This window comes from Pleurodeles waltl, chromosome 8 (assembly GCF_031143425.1).
Source record: "Pleurodeles waltl isolate 20211129_DDA chromosome 8, aPleWal1.hap1.20221129, whole genome shotgun sequence".
Lineage (NCBI taxonomy): Eukaryota > Metazoa > Chordata > Amphibia > Caudata > Salamandridae > Pleurodeles > Pleurodeles waltl.
Window position 1 is genome coordinate 1,180,613,705 of NC_090447.1, and position 15,595 is coordinate 1,180,629,299.

The window sequence follows — 15,595 nt, forward strand, 5'->3', positions numbered from 1 at the left end:
AAACTCAGAATTACCGCGGCGGTCTTTTGACCGCGCAGCGGTATTCTGCCGGCGGGACTTTGGCGGGCGGCCTCCGCCGCCCGCCAAAGTCAGAATGACCCCCTAAGTCTTATTGGTTATTTGCTCATTTTCAAAGCATGACTTAAATGCGTGGAGATTCCTTCCTGCCAATATGTGAAGACTAATTTGTTTTGTTGGGTTTTTTTTATATATAAAAACGTTTTAAAAAATAAAAATCAGATTTCTTCAAGCTGAGGTCTGTAGTTCTCTGACACTGGTTTTGAAGGGGCAATTAGAAATGATCTCAACAGCAGTTTTTGTTAAAACAAGTAGATACAATGATACTGTTGCCACAAAAGCAATCGGCATCTTTGTAAAAGGAAGCTACATTTGCTATTGTTGTAGTTCGTGCTGCTATCTGAAGCGCAGGATATTTTGTACATTTTGACGTCAGCTGAGGATTTTCTCCTGACCATTGTTTTTCCATCCCCTGAGTTTCTCGGCGTGACTTTACTATAAGTATGACTTACACGTGTTTACAAGTGCTGAAGCTTCCATGCTACAGTGAGACTTGAAATAAAGGCAAATTAACAACCATCTGACTTTCACTAGAGTGACCCAGTCTAGTTATGCAAACAACACAAGGCTTCTCTGTGCCTATCAGCCACATCAGCAAACTTTCATCATGGTTAAAACTTGGAATGATATAACATCACCGTGTCAGCGTTTACATTTGCTAGGGTTGTTAATTAACATCTCTCCTAAAATCCTAGTGTTTTAAAAACATATTTGCACAAGCAATGTGGTTGTGTTAAGAAAGTATACATTGTTCCGTTTCCTCAGTAACATTTGTGAAATCGGTGTGTCAGAATTGCTTGTGTGGGTTTTTTAGTTTTCCTAAAAGGGCGGGCGTTTGTTATCACAGACGTGTAATAATTACAACACATTGAGGCTGGTGGGTACAGCACTCAGCGTGTTCAGCTCTGTACCTAGAGTAGGTTGGCGTTAGAGCAGAAACAGCAGAAGGTTCTTTTGACCTCTTCTTGGCACCAGATTTATTTGAAATCAGACAAGAAAAGGACAAAGGCCAGTGATATTTTGCACAAAGCTATCTTTCCTTACAAGAAAATGCGGTCTGAGATTCAGAAGAAAGTAAGGTAAATGCCCAGTCTATATATAAAAGTAAACACATAGCAGCATCTGGAAGCAACATTCTAATTCAGATAAATAAATAGCCCTTCCAATGTTCCTTTGACAGACAACCGAAAGTAGTCTTCACCAGGTAAAATCTCTTCCTTCCTCCTTTGGACCGAAGTTGGTGCTGAAGTGCAATTGGACACGCTTAAGGGTTCTAAAATGGGGCAACAGCAAGCCATAAACGGTGATTTATTTATGTATTTATACATTGTTATGGCGCAGACACTACCAAAAGAGAGCTTTACAATAAAACATGGTTTGTTGGATATGTTCAAAATTACAAAATAATCGAACTCTACACGAGGTAGTGACATAAGGTGCTTTTGGTGAAACACAGGTCATTACATAAGGTCCCAAAAAAAATCCGATCATTACATAAGGTAGAAAATTACAAATTAGCAGGTCATTACATAAGGCACAGAATTACACTTGTTCGAAGCTATATATATTATCGGTTGTGGTAGTGAACAGGTTGTCAACTGATGAGGTTTAATGAAATGGAGGTAGTGCAGTTAATCTCAGGGCAATGGTCAGAGGCTAGCTGAGAGATCACACTGCTACCGGAGAGGTTAGTAAAGATGTCATTAACTACAATGCATCTTCAGCAGAGGGGCTTTCAGCTCCTTTTTGAAGATTGCCAAATAAGTGGTGGGTGAGTACAGAGGTAAGAAGTTTCCTATTCTGGTTGCACTCCCCAAGAAGGACTGTGCCATGAGTCATTCCTTTTAAAATGTCAGAGCTTCTAGCAACAGTGCTTCGGCGTTGCACGATGGTGTGCTACTTCTGGATAGTTGAAGTTTGTACACCAGCTACCGAGATGTATATGTGTGTATGTCCTTTTGGGTTACAAAGGTTGCCTTGTATGTGGTCCTGGCCTCAATGGCAAACAGCAGAAAGTGACCAGCATCGGTAAGGTGTCATTCCTTTTGGTTCCATAGGTGAACCGTGCTGCCAAATGTAGGATTAATTTCAGAGGGGTGAGATGGGTCTTGATCAGACCAATCAAGAGAGAGTTACAATATTCAATTCTGAAGAGCACCAGTGATTGAACAAGAGATTTCTGGTCTTGCTTTGGAATGTTGAGGCAGATTTCCCAGAGAAGACACAGTTGGTATTGTGCATTACTTGCCATGGTAGTGACTTACAATTGTAAGTTGAGCTTTTTATCATAAAAATCTCTTAGGGATTTAGCAAATTGGCACTGTCAACAATGATGGGTTTGTTGTTAAGGTTGAGTGTGAACATCAAGGAAGTGGTGATGCTGAAGGGAAGATGAGATGGAATTTAGTTTGGAAGGGTTTAGTTTTAGATTATAAGAAGTCATCCATTCTTGAATGGAGTTAGAGTAACGGCAAGATGTTATTGGGGGAGGAGGCCTTTAAATATTGTTGTGTGTCATCAGCATATTGATGATAAAGGATCCAAGATTTTCTTAATGGAACTCCAAGAAGCTTGAAGTACAGGTTGAAGAAGGTTAGAACAAGGTTAGAATGTTGAGGGACCCTTTGATCAAAAGCCATCTCGGTTAAGAAACATTTTATCCTCTATTACCTACCAATGAGGAATGATTCAAACCATTTAAGTACCACACCATCAATGTTATTTGCTCTTTGAGTGTGTCAAGGGACACAAAGTGGTTTCCTGTATCAAAGGCTGCCAATAAGTTGAGAAGAACCATTAGGCAGGAATGACCTGAATCTAGGACTCAAAGTGCATCATGGAACACCAGAATCTGTGAAGTTTCAGTGCTGCCTCTTTTGACTGAAGCCAGATTGGTATTCATATAGAAGACTGATGTCTTTGATTTGTTGAATGGCTTTTTCCACTACACATCATTCAATTTTTGCCAGGAAAGGCAGGTTGGAGACAGGGTGAAAATTGTTGAGGTCATTTTTACCGGCAGAGGTTTTTTTCCAGAATGGGGTAAATGTTCCTGTCTTGAGTCAGTCAGGAAATGCTCCTTGGTTGAGTGAGAGATTCACTAATTTTGTCCAGAATGATAGCACGTGTGTATTATGGTCTTTAGAAATGTTATCCAGGATACAGAGATGCTTTAAGGCATGGGCAAAGTGGACTATTGCCCAGGGCCCTACCTTCCAAGGGCCCCCATGGAAAAGTGCATGTTGGCTCCATTTGACATTTGTCTTATCTATGTTTCTATCTAAACCTCTCTTCCTCTTTGTTTACCTCTACTTCTGATTGTCTCACTACGCAATAGTATCTTGAGGGTTTTTGAGGTCCCGGCAATTGTGTTGTGTGACTACGGTAAAGTTTGACATATAATTTAATACTGCTTGGCATAATGCAGGCTTGAATTATCAGGAAACAGGTAATAAAGTTATTTCATGCAAGGGCCCCCAATATATGGTTTACCTGGGACCACCAAAATCCTTAAGATGACATTGCCAGGATAGGGCCAACAAAACTGGTTGAAGGTTTGATCTTCATGATAATTCTAAGTATGTATTCCTTCCTATTTGTGTTGAAAAGCTGCCATGTGTTCTTGGACTTGTCCCCCGTGTTAGGGTTGATTTTAGTTTGGCATCAAAGAACTGTATGAATTCTTCGGCTTCCTTGGATAGCTCAAGAATTTGTTGGATGTTGATGGGGATGGAATGTTAGTGGTATTGACCAGATCAGAGTTGTTTAGGTAAGTTCTTGGCTGAGTTAGGAAGGGATCTAAAGTGGCTTGTTTTCTCACCGAAGATATGCTTTTTGTGTAGTGCTGTTGCATTTCAGAGACATGTGAGGTCTGTCGTCAAGGGTGGGTGTATCCATTTCTTTTCCAGTATTCTCAAAGCTTTATTTTCCACATATAAGTCTTTGATGAACCAGAGGCAGATGGTTTAGGTCTTTTCTTTTTGCTCTGTAGTGGAGCTACTTTATCAAGTAGAATTAAAAGAGTGATGGGTGGTAGTACCTTCTATGCTGTGTTGCTAAGAATTATGACATTAATGATCTTTTTGTTTGGCCTATGGTCACATAATTTAAGAGTTATGGCGAAAAAAGAATACGAAAGTGATCAGACCAAATTACTGGTATTGGTTCATCCAATGAAACAGGTCTTCTTTGGAGATTATTAAGTCAAGTATAGGTCGTTTGATATGTGTTGACCTTAGATTATGTTGGATCAGATCATTTCTATAAAAAAAAATATAAAGTGCAGAGTCTTTCATGATGTCCCACTGAAGATTGAGGTCTCCCAGGAAGATCACTTTGTCACTTTGTATTGTTTGTTTATTTACGAGGTCTATGTGTTCCTCGATATAAGCCAAGCTATCACCTGGTTATAAATGAAATTGAACCTCAAAGAGGAATTGTGTTGCATGTCTAGGTCATGATTTAGGCATTGGAATGTGGAAATTGGGCAGCTGGGTATCTCCCTGCATTGTAAAGAGTCTCTGATTATGGCTGCAATGCCTCCCCCAACCCTCCGTACACAATTGTTTTTGATAATGGGGCAGTTTCTATAAGGATTAATATGTCAAGGCTGTATTCAAAGGGGGATAGTGTTTCTCGTTTGAAGGTTGTGCTTCATTACTAATCTACAGTTATGGAGCATGCATCTTAAAGTTGAGGTGACTGATTTAGTGTGTGGGGTATCAAAAGGCTTAGTTACATGGGAAAAATATTCCTGTTCCTCATTACTAGTTTTGAGTCTGACTAATGTTTAGACCTAGTTGTAGAAATAGTTGGTATTCTGGGGTGATTTGTGCTGTCCATAATAGTGGGAGGTGAAAGAGAAGACAGAACTAAGAATGTCAGGGAGTTGTAACTTGCCAGTAAGTTGACAATGAAAACCTGGGAGAGATTGGGTGGAAATATCTCAGGACAAGATAGATTATTTCTCTTTGATTTTGGGTGCCAGAGATAGTGTGGCCTCAGGTCGGAGATTAGACTGCCTAACAAAGTAGACAGCCTAGAGCTTAAACGGGATATAGCAACAACAAGGTGGAAGAATATCGAGTTGAAGAGATCTAGTTTATATTGTCATAGCTAATGTTGAGGAGTTGTGGACCTTTGTAGAACAGTGTCGCTTTGGGAGGTATCGGTCAAGCATTCTCAGCTTGGGTGTGGTTCACCCCATTGGTGTATTGAGAATGGTACAATATTTCTGGTGGCAGGGTGGTGTTGTGGGTGTTATGGGGACTGAGCATTGTTAGGTGGGAATGGTCAGTGATTAATGAAGGTATTGATAAAGTGCAAGGGTGTGGTTCCTTGGGTGGGCTCTGCAGGGCAGTGTGTAGTGCATGGTCAAGAGTAAAGGATACATACAGCGGAACAGTGTGTACTGAGTGCACACAGTGAGATTCTGGGAGGTGGCTGGTTGGGGAGGGAAAGGGTGCCAGTTTCTGTGTGTCAGTATCATATTGTGTATCTGTATCATATGGTGAACTGTGTAACAATAGAGGGATTGTAGTCTGATTAAATGAGGGAGATGTTATAGTGTAAAGTCTAAGCAGCCAAAGATGAGAATGGTCATACAAGTGTGTAGTTACTGGTTGGGTGAAGGAGGAGTATTGCCATGCAGGTGTGTGTTTGGTAAGTGTGGAGCACTCTTCTTGTGTATTTGACTGAGGAAGCTGTAGGGTGGTCTGGAAATGTATCATATAGTGAGATGGTGTATACTGCAATATATTTGAAGGATTGTAGTAGGAATGGTTGGGGGGTGAGGTGGTGGTTAGAACTATAGAGCAGTGGTTCCTAACCTTTTGATTTCTGTGGACCCCCAGTTTACCATTACTGGAACCCAGGGACCCCCACTGAATCATTATTGGAGTCTGGGGACCCGCCACTGAGTCATTACTGAAAGGCAGTGACCCCGGCCTAAACATTGTCGATGATTTGAACCTTAAAAGAATACACATGCATTCCAGAAGCATTCAAAAAACACATACACAAATCACAACACATTTTATTTAATTTCCAAAGAAATCTAAATACAAAATATACAAATGTTAATTGTAATAAGAAGGTTGGAGCTTTTCTAAGTTCAATTGAAGCCACACATGGCCCATACTATATTCTGTTAGATGCATCTGTACTGCTCACATGAATCAATCTGAGGATATTAATTTAATTGTGTCTGCAATTTCAAATTCCTTGACATTTATAGTACGTTTTAAAATGTTCAGTTGTACATTTAGACACTTTATTCATGTACACTTTATTATTCCGTTAATATTATTTAATTTTGTAAGCAGTTGCAGACCCCCTGAGGAGGCTTTGCGTACCCCCAGGAGTCCCCACACCACAGGTTGGGAACCATTGCTATAGAGCATTTGGTGATGTTGGTTGGTAATGTGTGTATGTACCGATAAGGTGTAAGGGGAATGGGTTGTCCAGATGGGCTTTCAGTATGTGGGAGGAGTGCTCAGTGTTTGATAGGTCAAGGCGGAGAGAAGTGTATTGTAGTGTGGGTAGGTATGTCATCATTAGGATTTATTGATCTGTGTATGGTCAGAGTGGATGGAGATGTTCCGGTGAGGTCTGGTTGGAGGGGTGGAGGCTTTGAGATGTCCGAGGAAGGCAAATCAAGGGTAGGAAATCAGAGCTAGTTTGTTGAATTGATGAGTTCCATGGGAGTACCCAGTTGGTGGTAGGGGATAGTTGGGATAGTGGAGGAGTTGGATTTGTAATATCTGAGTGCAGTTTACTGGAAAGCAAATGGGTGTGGAGGTGGGATTGAGCAGTTGTGGGCAAATGTCTCTTTTTGCATGACCGTCCCCTAAATTTTGGCCTGATACTGCTGTTTTTTAGACAATGAAAGTGCACTGAGTCCTGCTAATCAGGCCTCATTGCCAGTGCTCTAACCCTTAGAAGTATATGTTTAATTGGCTTATCCTCAGTTGACATAAGTTAACCTATGTATACGTCTCTAGTATATAGTACCAGGGATACCCAGTCCCTGCTACACCCTAAGGCAGGCCTAATGAGCAGTAAAGCAGGGTGCAGTACATTAGAAAGCAGGACATGTGTTTTTGCATGTTTTGACAGTAAAACCCCCACATTGTTGTTTTTACCGTAGAAAGGCTAGTAGCCCAATTTGTGAGTATGGAGGTATATGCTGACAACTCAGCAGTGCTAACTTTCAAATGGTTAAGCAAAGGTGCTCCAAAAAGGAAGGGGTCCAAGCCACAAACTTCCTGTGTAGAATGCCTTATCTGTAAGCGTGGGAGCTTAACCAGAGGACATGGACCCTAGTCCTCCAAGAGAAATACGCCAGTCAGGAAAGGGTAAGGTCTCACTGGATGAATAAAATTGTTGTATCTGATTGTCATGCAATCGGTGAAATTCATGGAAGGAGCTGCACAGAGAGCTTTAGTTGCTCAAAATCAAATGTTTATTTTGGGAAGCAGGTAACTCCCGGTTGAAATGTAAACAAGAAAGCAGAAGCTCAGCCAACACGTGTTTCGCCCCACAGGCATGTACGCCAGGGCTTTCTCAAGGCTGAAAAAGAAAAATTACATGTGACTAGAAGAATAGTTCATGTTGTATTGTAAGAGATAGTTGAGAAAAAAGACAACACCGGAGTGTGAGAACCAAAGTCCGTGAAGATAATCGTGCCCATGCAGAGCATGAAATTTCATTCCAGGAAAAACATTATTCCAAGGTGATTGGTGATCCAAAGGACAAGGAAATTAAAAAGTTAATAGAGAATGAAGAAAAAAAAAAAAAAGAATGTAGCCATTGCAGGCTGGGAGGAGTATATTAGAAGTAAAAATGAAAGGAGTCAAGAACGTTACAAAAGTCATAAAGCCATAAAGATGGTGCTGATGCCAGAGATAAGGTAGAGATAGAGAGGTTTAAGATTGGTGCTCGAGAGTCTTATCGCAGGTAAATCAAAGATGAAATCAAAAGTAAGGTTGTGACATGATAAACAAATGCTGTGTCGACTAAATTCGTTTTGCAAAAATATATACAATTGTATAGGCGCTATTACATTAGATGATCTGCAAAAAATATATATGAACGACATTTAACAAATTGTTATTAATGGAAGTACTTTAAATTATCCAAAGAAGAATGCATTGTAAAGTAGCAACAAGCAAAGTAATAATGCCTCTTATTAAATGGCAAGCTGAAAAACAAAATCTAAATATGAAACAAATACGGAAAACTTGACTAGAAACATTAATTGGCCCGTAATATGGATGGCCTCGTACGAAAGAGATTTTTTTTTGGGGCAGGTTAGCGTGGTTTTACATCGCCATAAAAGTTAGGGAATAGTGTTTTTAGCCGTAAAGGAAGTCAACCAGTATCTTTAAACCCTGTTGAGATCTTATGTCAGATAAAAGTGCTCAAGAGAAGTAAGTTAGATGGCCAAATATAATTGGGAATATTGTTTAAAAAAAGGGAACTCGTGACCTAAAGCTGATATTAGATGCATTTAGCAATACAAAAAATACTCTGAAAAAGGGCCCAAATCTCTCCTCAAAAAAGGGGGGTCGGAGACGGTCAGATATTCAGATTTTCGCGTCCGTCGCCATAATTTTAATCGGGGGCGAACGCGCCGGCCCGACAACGCGTCTTAAATCCACATGCCTAACAAGGTATGTGTCCTACCTCAATGTTGTTAATGAGGTATGGTCACTAAAAAAGGACTAAGAGTGCAAGGCATCTGACAATGCCATGTCTAAAAAGGGCGGACGCCATCTTGGGTTCCGAAAAAAGAGACAGCGCCATCTTGTAATGGTGTCGCATATGTCAGAAGACTACAAGGATGAAAATAATACTACCTAATTGAGGTAGAGTGGAATCTTTAAGTAAAGTTTCAAATATAGGGGGTAGATATGTCTAGGTGGGCCATATATACGAAAGTGGAATCAATAAACTCCTGATATGTTCATGGTCATCCTAGTGAAAACCCCCTTACCAGTGTAAGAGCCAAAGATAAGGAACTAAGGGCCAGATGTAGCAAAAAAACATTTTGCGAGTTGCAAATTTGCGAGTACTAGCGACTCGCAATTTGCAACTCGCAAAATGTAATGCAGAAAGGTGTCTCAGACACCTTCTGCGACTCGCTATGGGGTCGCAAAGACCCACCTCATGAATATTAATGAGGTGGGTCGCAGTTTGCGACCCCATAGCGAGTCCAGGCACTCACACGGATGGTGGCCTGCTGGAGACAGCAGACCACCATGTCCGTGACTGCTTTTTGAATAAAGCAGTTTTTTTTTTCTTTTTGCAGCCTGTTTTCCTTAAAGGAAAACGAGCTGCAAAAAGAAAAAATTCCGAAACCATTTGGTTTCGGTTTTTTCAGAGTAGGCAGTGGTCCATAGGACCACTGCCTACTCTGAAAAAATATTTTTATTGGCATTCACAAAGGGGAAGGGGTCCCATGGGGACCCCTTCCCTTTTGCGAATGAGTTACCATCCACTTCAAGTGGATGGTAACTGCGAGTTGTTTTGCGACCGCATTCGCGGTCCCGAAGCAACTCTGCATGGCGATGCGGTCGCAAATAGGAAGGGAACACCCCTTCCTATTTGCGAGTCGCAGCCTCAAATTTGCGGTTGTGCATCGTGTTTGGCCTTTTGCACCTCGCAAACTGCGTTTTTCGCAGTTTGCGAGGCGCAAAAGGCTTCCTACATCTGGCCCTAAGTCAGGAACAGAAACAATTCAAAGGACAGTATATGCCAATATGGTTAAAGAAAGAATAGAGATTAAGTTATAAACATTAAGCTACTAACTAAAACTCAAAACAGGTTTATCTTGGAAGCAGACAATAAATAATCCTAACTGACACTGGTGATCATCAAAAAAGAAAGTAGTACATGAGTGGCACTTTACATCAACCAATAGTGCCACTCATGATCTTTATTGAGTCCATTGCGCACTGTGTCGTAATGAATTATCATTCTGCTCTCCTCCTGGCGCAGTCGTACCAGTAAGTTGCCTCCTCTTGGGGATGCTCTAATCCTTCGAAGACCACTGAAAGTGAAGGTACGTTCATGAGAATGAAATTCAGTAAAATGTTCTACTAATGGTGCCTTCGTTTCCAGTTTCTGTATGTTAGGGTAGTGTTCTTGAATCCTGATTTTGAGTGGGCGGGAAGTGCTGCCTATGTAGGTTTGTTGGCAAGGGCACCATATTGCATAGATCACATTGGAGCTTTCACAGTTTATGAAGTCATTGATATGACAACCTAGCTCGTTTATGGTGATAGTTCTAGATTTAGAAAGGCCCAACTTACAAATAGAACATTTGCTGCAGGTGTAGAAGTCTTTTGGTTTCGAAGGTAAAAATGTAGAGGATGGTTTGACATGGAAAAAAGATGAACATAATTTGTCCCTGAGGTTGGGAGCACGTCTGAAGCCTATTTGTGGAAAATTAGAAATATGTTTATTAATGGAGGGGTTGTTTTGTAGTAGGTACCAGTGTTTTCGTAGATGTTTCCGGATAAGATGGTGGCCATTATGAAACTCAGTAATGAACCGAATAATAGAATTCTTGCTGGGCTGTTGGGATTGATTTAACAGCTTGTTACGGTCCATATCTCTCAGTTTGTCCTTAATAGTGTTGAGTGAGTTTAGATTGTTGCCCCTGGCTGTGAGTCTCTCAGTCATTTGGATAGATATAGTTTCATAGTCCGATGTGTTGGAACAGTTCAGCCTGCCTCTCCTATATTCGCCTTGAGGAATATTCCGGATAGTACTGGGAGGATGACAACTGGTAGCATGAAGGATTGAGTTGGCCGCTGTCTTTTTCCGGAAAAACCTGGTCTGTAATTTATTGTCTTAGATGAAAATCAAAAGATCAAGATATTATACTGATGAGTTAGAAATGTGATATGTAATATCAATTCCCCAGTTATTGGGTACTAATGTCTGTAAAAATTGGTTGAGAAGGTCTTTCTGGCCTTGCCAGATCAGCAAAATATCGTCGATATAGCGTCCCCAAAAGATTATATGTTGTGAGAGGTGCTCAGTTTGTTCGTTCCAAAGCCAAGAGTTTTCAACCGCTCCCATCAGGATGCATGCATACAGTGGTGCAAATTTTGCCCCCATCGCTGTCCCTTGGAGTTGCAGATAGAATTGTCCGTCAAAAAGAAAGTAGTTGTTTTCTAGGCAAAATTTCAACATTTCCAATATCATTGAGTTACGTACCATGTACTGCACAGATTTGGTGGAAAGACATTTTTTTACGGCTTCTATGCCATCATTATGTTTAATAGAGGTGTAGAGGCTAACTACGTCAATTGTCACAAGGAAATAGTCTGGTTGCCAATCAATGTTTTGTAATTTTTGTAAAATGTCTTTCGTATCACGAATAAAGGAGGGTAAATTGATCATGAAAGGCTGTAGCTCCTTATCAATTAGAGTTCCCAATTTGGAACAAACCAAATTAATGCCTGATACTATTGGTCTTCCCTTGGGTGGGTGGCCATGTTTATGTATCTTTGGTAGAAGGTACAGTGTGGGAATAGTAGGGAACTGAAGATAGAGAGCATTTTTTTCTTTGCTCTAGAGCGTTTGACGAGAATGCCAATGCTCCAGAAGGTCAGACAACCTTTGTTGGATTTCGGCTGTTGGGTTGTGTGAAAGGTTTTTATAGAATGTCTTTGCCCTGGAGGTGTCAATAGGCTTCCTGCAGGTAGTCTTGGGTGTTAAGAATAACAATATTCCCTCCTTTGTTGGCCTCTTTGATAAAAATTTGACTGTTTTTGCTCAGATGTAATAGAGCTAATGATTGCTGTCTGTTAGTGTTATAAGGAAAGTATTTGCGTTTATCACAGTAACATTTGTATTCACGGTCTAGGTCCTTCAAGACAGCAGTCGAAAATAAGTCAATTGAATTACCTGCCGGGAGGATGGGGGTGAAGGTAGATTGCGGTCATAAGCCTGAGCTATTGAGGAGAGTGAGAGATCAGGTTCATCAATGTTGGATAAATTCTGTAAAAGACCGATATCTTCAAGGTCTTGGACTGAATAATCATTTGAGCTAGACAAGGGAGATGGTAAGGGGGAGAAGAGGAAAAAGTAGAAAAAAAAGATTTGAGTTTTAAATGTCGTATAAATTTAAAGAATTCAATTTTTGTTTGTGTAATATTCCAATGGTTGGTAGGACAAAAAGAAAGTCCTCTATTCAGGATGTATTGATCTGTTGAAGAAAGTTTGTGATCAGAAAGATTAACTTTCAATTGCTCATCAGGATTTATGGTCTTGTAGTTTTGCTGCGAGCTCTCGTTTGTATGCCTGATGTACTTGGTACTTCCATTAAAGTATCTGGTGGTTTTGCTCGTATATCTTTTAAGGTCCCCAGGCGATAGCGCCTTGCCTCCTAAGAAAAATTTACTTGGGGTCTAATTGATGGACCTCGTTCAGAATCATCAGAAGATTCAATTTCTGAACACGGTAAGGTGTCTGACCAGCTTTGTATATCCAAAGAGAGATTGGAGTCTTTAATGTTGTCGTACATTTTACTGAAAGTGTAGACTCTCCCATGTTGGTAATCATAAAGATCCCTTCTGAACTTGCGATTTTTTCTTTGAATAATGTCTTCCTCATAACGATCAATTATGCTGTTAAGAATGGCATAGTTTTTGGTTGTGATTTCTTCCCAGTTGGCTTCTTCGATACGTTGGGTGAGGCTGTCAACCTCTTGTCTATGTTTTTCATATTCTTCTTGGGATATTTCAATCAGTTGTTTTATCATGTTTGTTGACGCTAGTTTTAAATTGGCTTCCCATTTTTGTAGATGCTCTTGTGATGTAGGGTCCATTAGTAGGAAGATCAAGATCCTGAGTCCACGAGGAATCCGATCATTTTCCAGATATTTTTTGAGGGAGGCTATTTCCCACCATTTGGAGGTTTCCTTCTTGAGGGATTTCTCCAAGGCTAGAAAGGTACTTTTAGCGGAGAGTAGGTTGGTGGTTGTTGGGTAAGAAAGACCAGCGCCAGATGAATTGAAGACTTGGTCTAGTTTGGAATTACGTAGTTCACGTCTGTTCATATGAGAGGACATCTCTAGATTGTTGAATATCCGAGGCTTTGAACGGGAAGTAAATTAGTTGTAGATAAGCAAAGGTGCTCCAAAAAGGAAGGGATCCAAGCCTCAAACTTCCTGTGTAGAATGCCTTATCTGTAAGCGTGGGAGCTTAACCAGAGGACATGGACCCTAGTCCTCCAAGAGAAATACGCTAGTGAGGAAAGGGTAAGGTCCCACTGGATGAATAAAATAGTTGTATCTGATTGTCATGCAATCGGTGAAATTCATGGAAGGAGCTGCACAGAGAGCCTTAGTTGCTCAAAATCAAATGTTTATTTTGGGAAGCAGGTAACTCCCGGTTGAAATGCAAACAAAAGTGATGGGTCCCACAAGAAAGCAGAAGCTCAGCCAACACGTGTTTCGCCCCACAAGCATTGATTTTGAGCAACTAAGGCTCTCTGTGCAGCTCCTTCCATGAATTTCACCGATTGCATGACAATCAGATACAACTATTTTATTCATCCAGTGGGACCTTACCCTTTCCTGACTAGTTACTTTCAAATGGGACTACTAAATATAGTACTTCAAGGTATCACAAATCATTGAATCAAATCAGACTTGTTTCTCAAGTTGAATTTAATGTAACTAATTCACAAATGCCAGCTTTAGAAATGTGTCACCTTGTTGCTGAAAGTTGTGCAGTAGCCTATGTTGATTGTGCACAGCAGCTGTCCTCCAGACAACCTGCTCCCCTCCTGGAGAGAGGTGATAACTACTCTTAGGAAGAAGAGCAAAAGACCTGCCAAGGGAATAGGTGTGACCTCCTCCTAGCTTGGTAGCCAGAGTGGGTTTGAGCCCCAAAGGCAAGCTTCAAAGGGGAAGCCATCTATGAAGAGCACACATGGAGGTGATTGCTCTGGTTTTAACAGATAGGTTGGCATCTAGGGCCAAACTGTTTTTTCAGGGGGGTGTAGCCACACCTCTGGGGTTAGGTAGAGTAGGGTTCTGCCATTTTGAGGGTGTGCAGAATAGTGCATCCTGGGATCGCTAGATGCCGCTCTTTACTGGAAACCATCATTAGGTGGGAGGTGACCTGGTAGCCCATTAGATAGATAGTGGCCACATACTCCAAGCACATAGTGGTCCTGAAAGTTGTACCCCTAACAACTAGATCTCTGATCACATCTCTACTGGAGAGAAGACCGAAGAAGGACTGCCCTGCTGTTTTGTGGACCCAGCAAAGAGAGGCAACCCCTGCTGCATTTTAGACTAGCAAAGAGAGGACTGTGTCTGTGGTGCTCCACTCGTGGAAAAGCTACTTATCAGTGCCAGACAGAGAAGGTGACTTCAAGAGTCAGTTGGCTGTTCTTGTGCTGGACTTCGTGGGAGATCAATCCCTGTTGCCAAGGTTGCGCTCCCCCAGTTCAAAGACTAAGGGGTGGTTACAGGAACACCCCTGGTACAGGCTCAGCATCGTCAGCATTCTTGAGCATCTTCAGCATCATGTATCCCTTGCACCAGGACCATTCCATTGACTTCAATGGCAGTCTGACATTAGGAATTAGAACTGGACTGGAAACTGCTAAAGCCAACAGATATCTGTCCCCCTGGACCTGACTGGCCCTGTGACTGGCACTGATTCTGAGTTGGCACCCCTAAGAGTGCTCATATAGCTATTTTCACCTTACTTTTTGGTAGCCCTAAACTGCAATAGTGTTGATTACAAGGTTTTCTTGTATTTAGTGAAACATAGTGATTTATTGTTGAGGTGTCAATTTAAAGATAAAAATATAATCTATTTCTATAAATTGGTGTCAAATTCCGCTTATGTCGTGTTTTTATTCTTATTTACTGTTGTTGGTATTACTTAACGCTTTACACTTGTTCCTTTGATAAAACCTGACTGCTTTCAGCTGCAGCTACATGACTGTACCAGATAGAGATTTGTGCCATTATTACACAGTGAAGTTGCAGAACTACAACATATAATAATCTACATTTCTCACAGTAGTGAGAGGGGAGTAGGGTAATGGTTCAGGAGGCATGGCAGAGGAAACTCGCTAAACAGAAATGAAGAGGACTAGAAATAAGTGGTTGAATACAGAAAGATTCTTGTACACAGTGATGGTGATTGTTAGTACCCTAACACTTGTCCTCCTGGTCTGGTTCTTTGCATATGCGTGATGTGTGTGAGTAGGAGTCCTGCTGATCAAAGGTGTCTGGGTGTTTGGTGGAAGAAGATGCAACTGTTCAGGTAGGTGGGCCTCAGTTGTGTAGTGCCTTAAACATGTGTGTTAGGAGTTTGAATTGAGTGCATTTGTGTATCGGGAGACAGTGTATTTTCCTAAGGTATGGTGTGATGTGAGTGCTGTGTGGGCGGCTTAAAATGAGTCTGGCTGTCACATGCTTGACGATTTGTAGTCTTCTAGTGGGTTGCTTGGTAATCTAGGCATTTTGGGTGTTCCCATG

The 15,595-nt window shown here is 41.1% G+C and overlaps 1 protein-coding gene across 2 annotated transcripts in view; it reads left to right on the plus strand.

The window, feature by feature from the left end:
* The window catches only part of ENOX1 (ecto-NOX disulfide-thiol exchanger 1), a 2,146,160-nt gene that overhangs the window by 1,368,826 nt on the left and 761,739 nt on the right, over positions 1-15,595 (plus strand). The window lies entirely within an intron of this gene.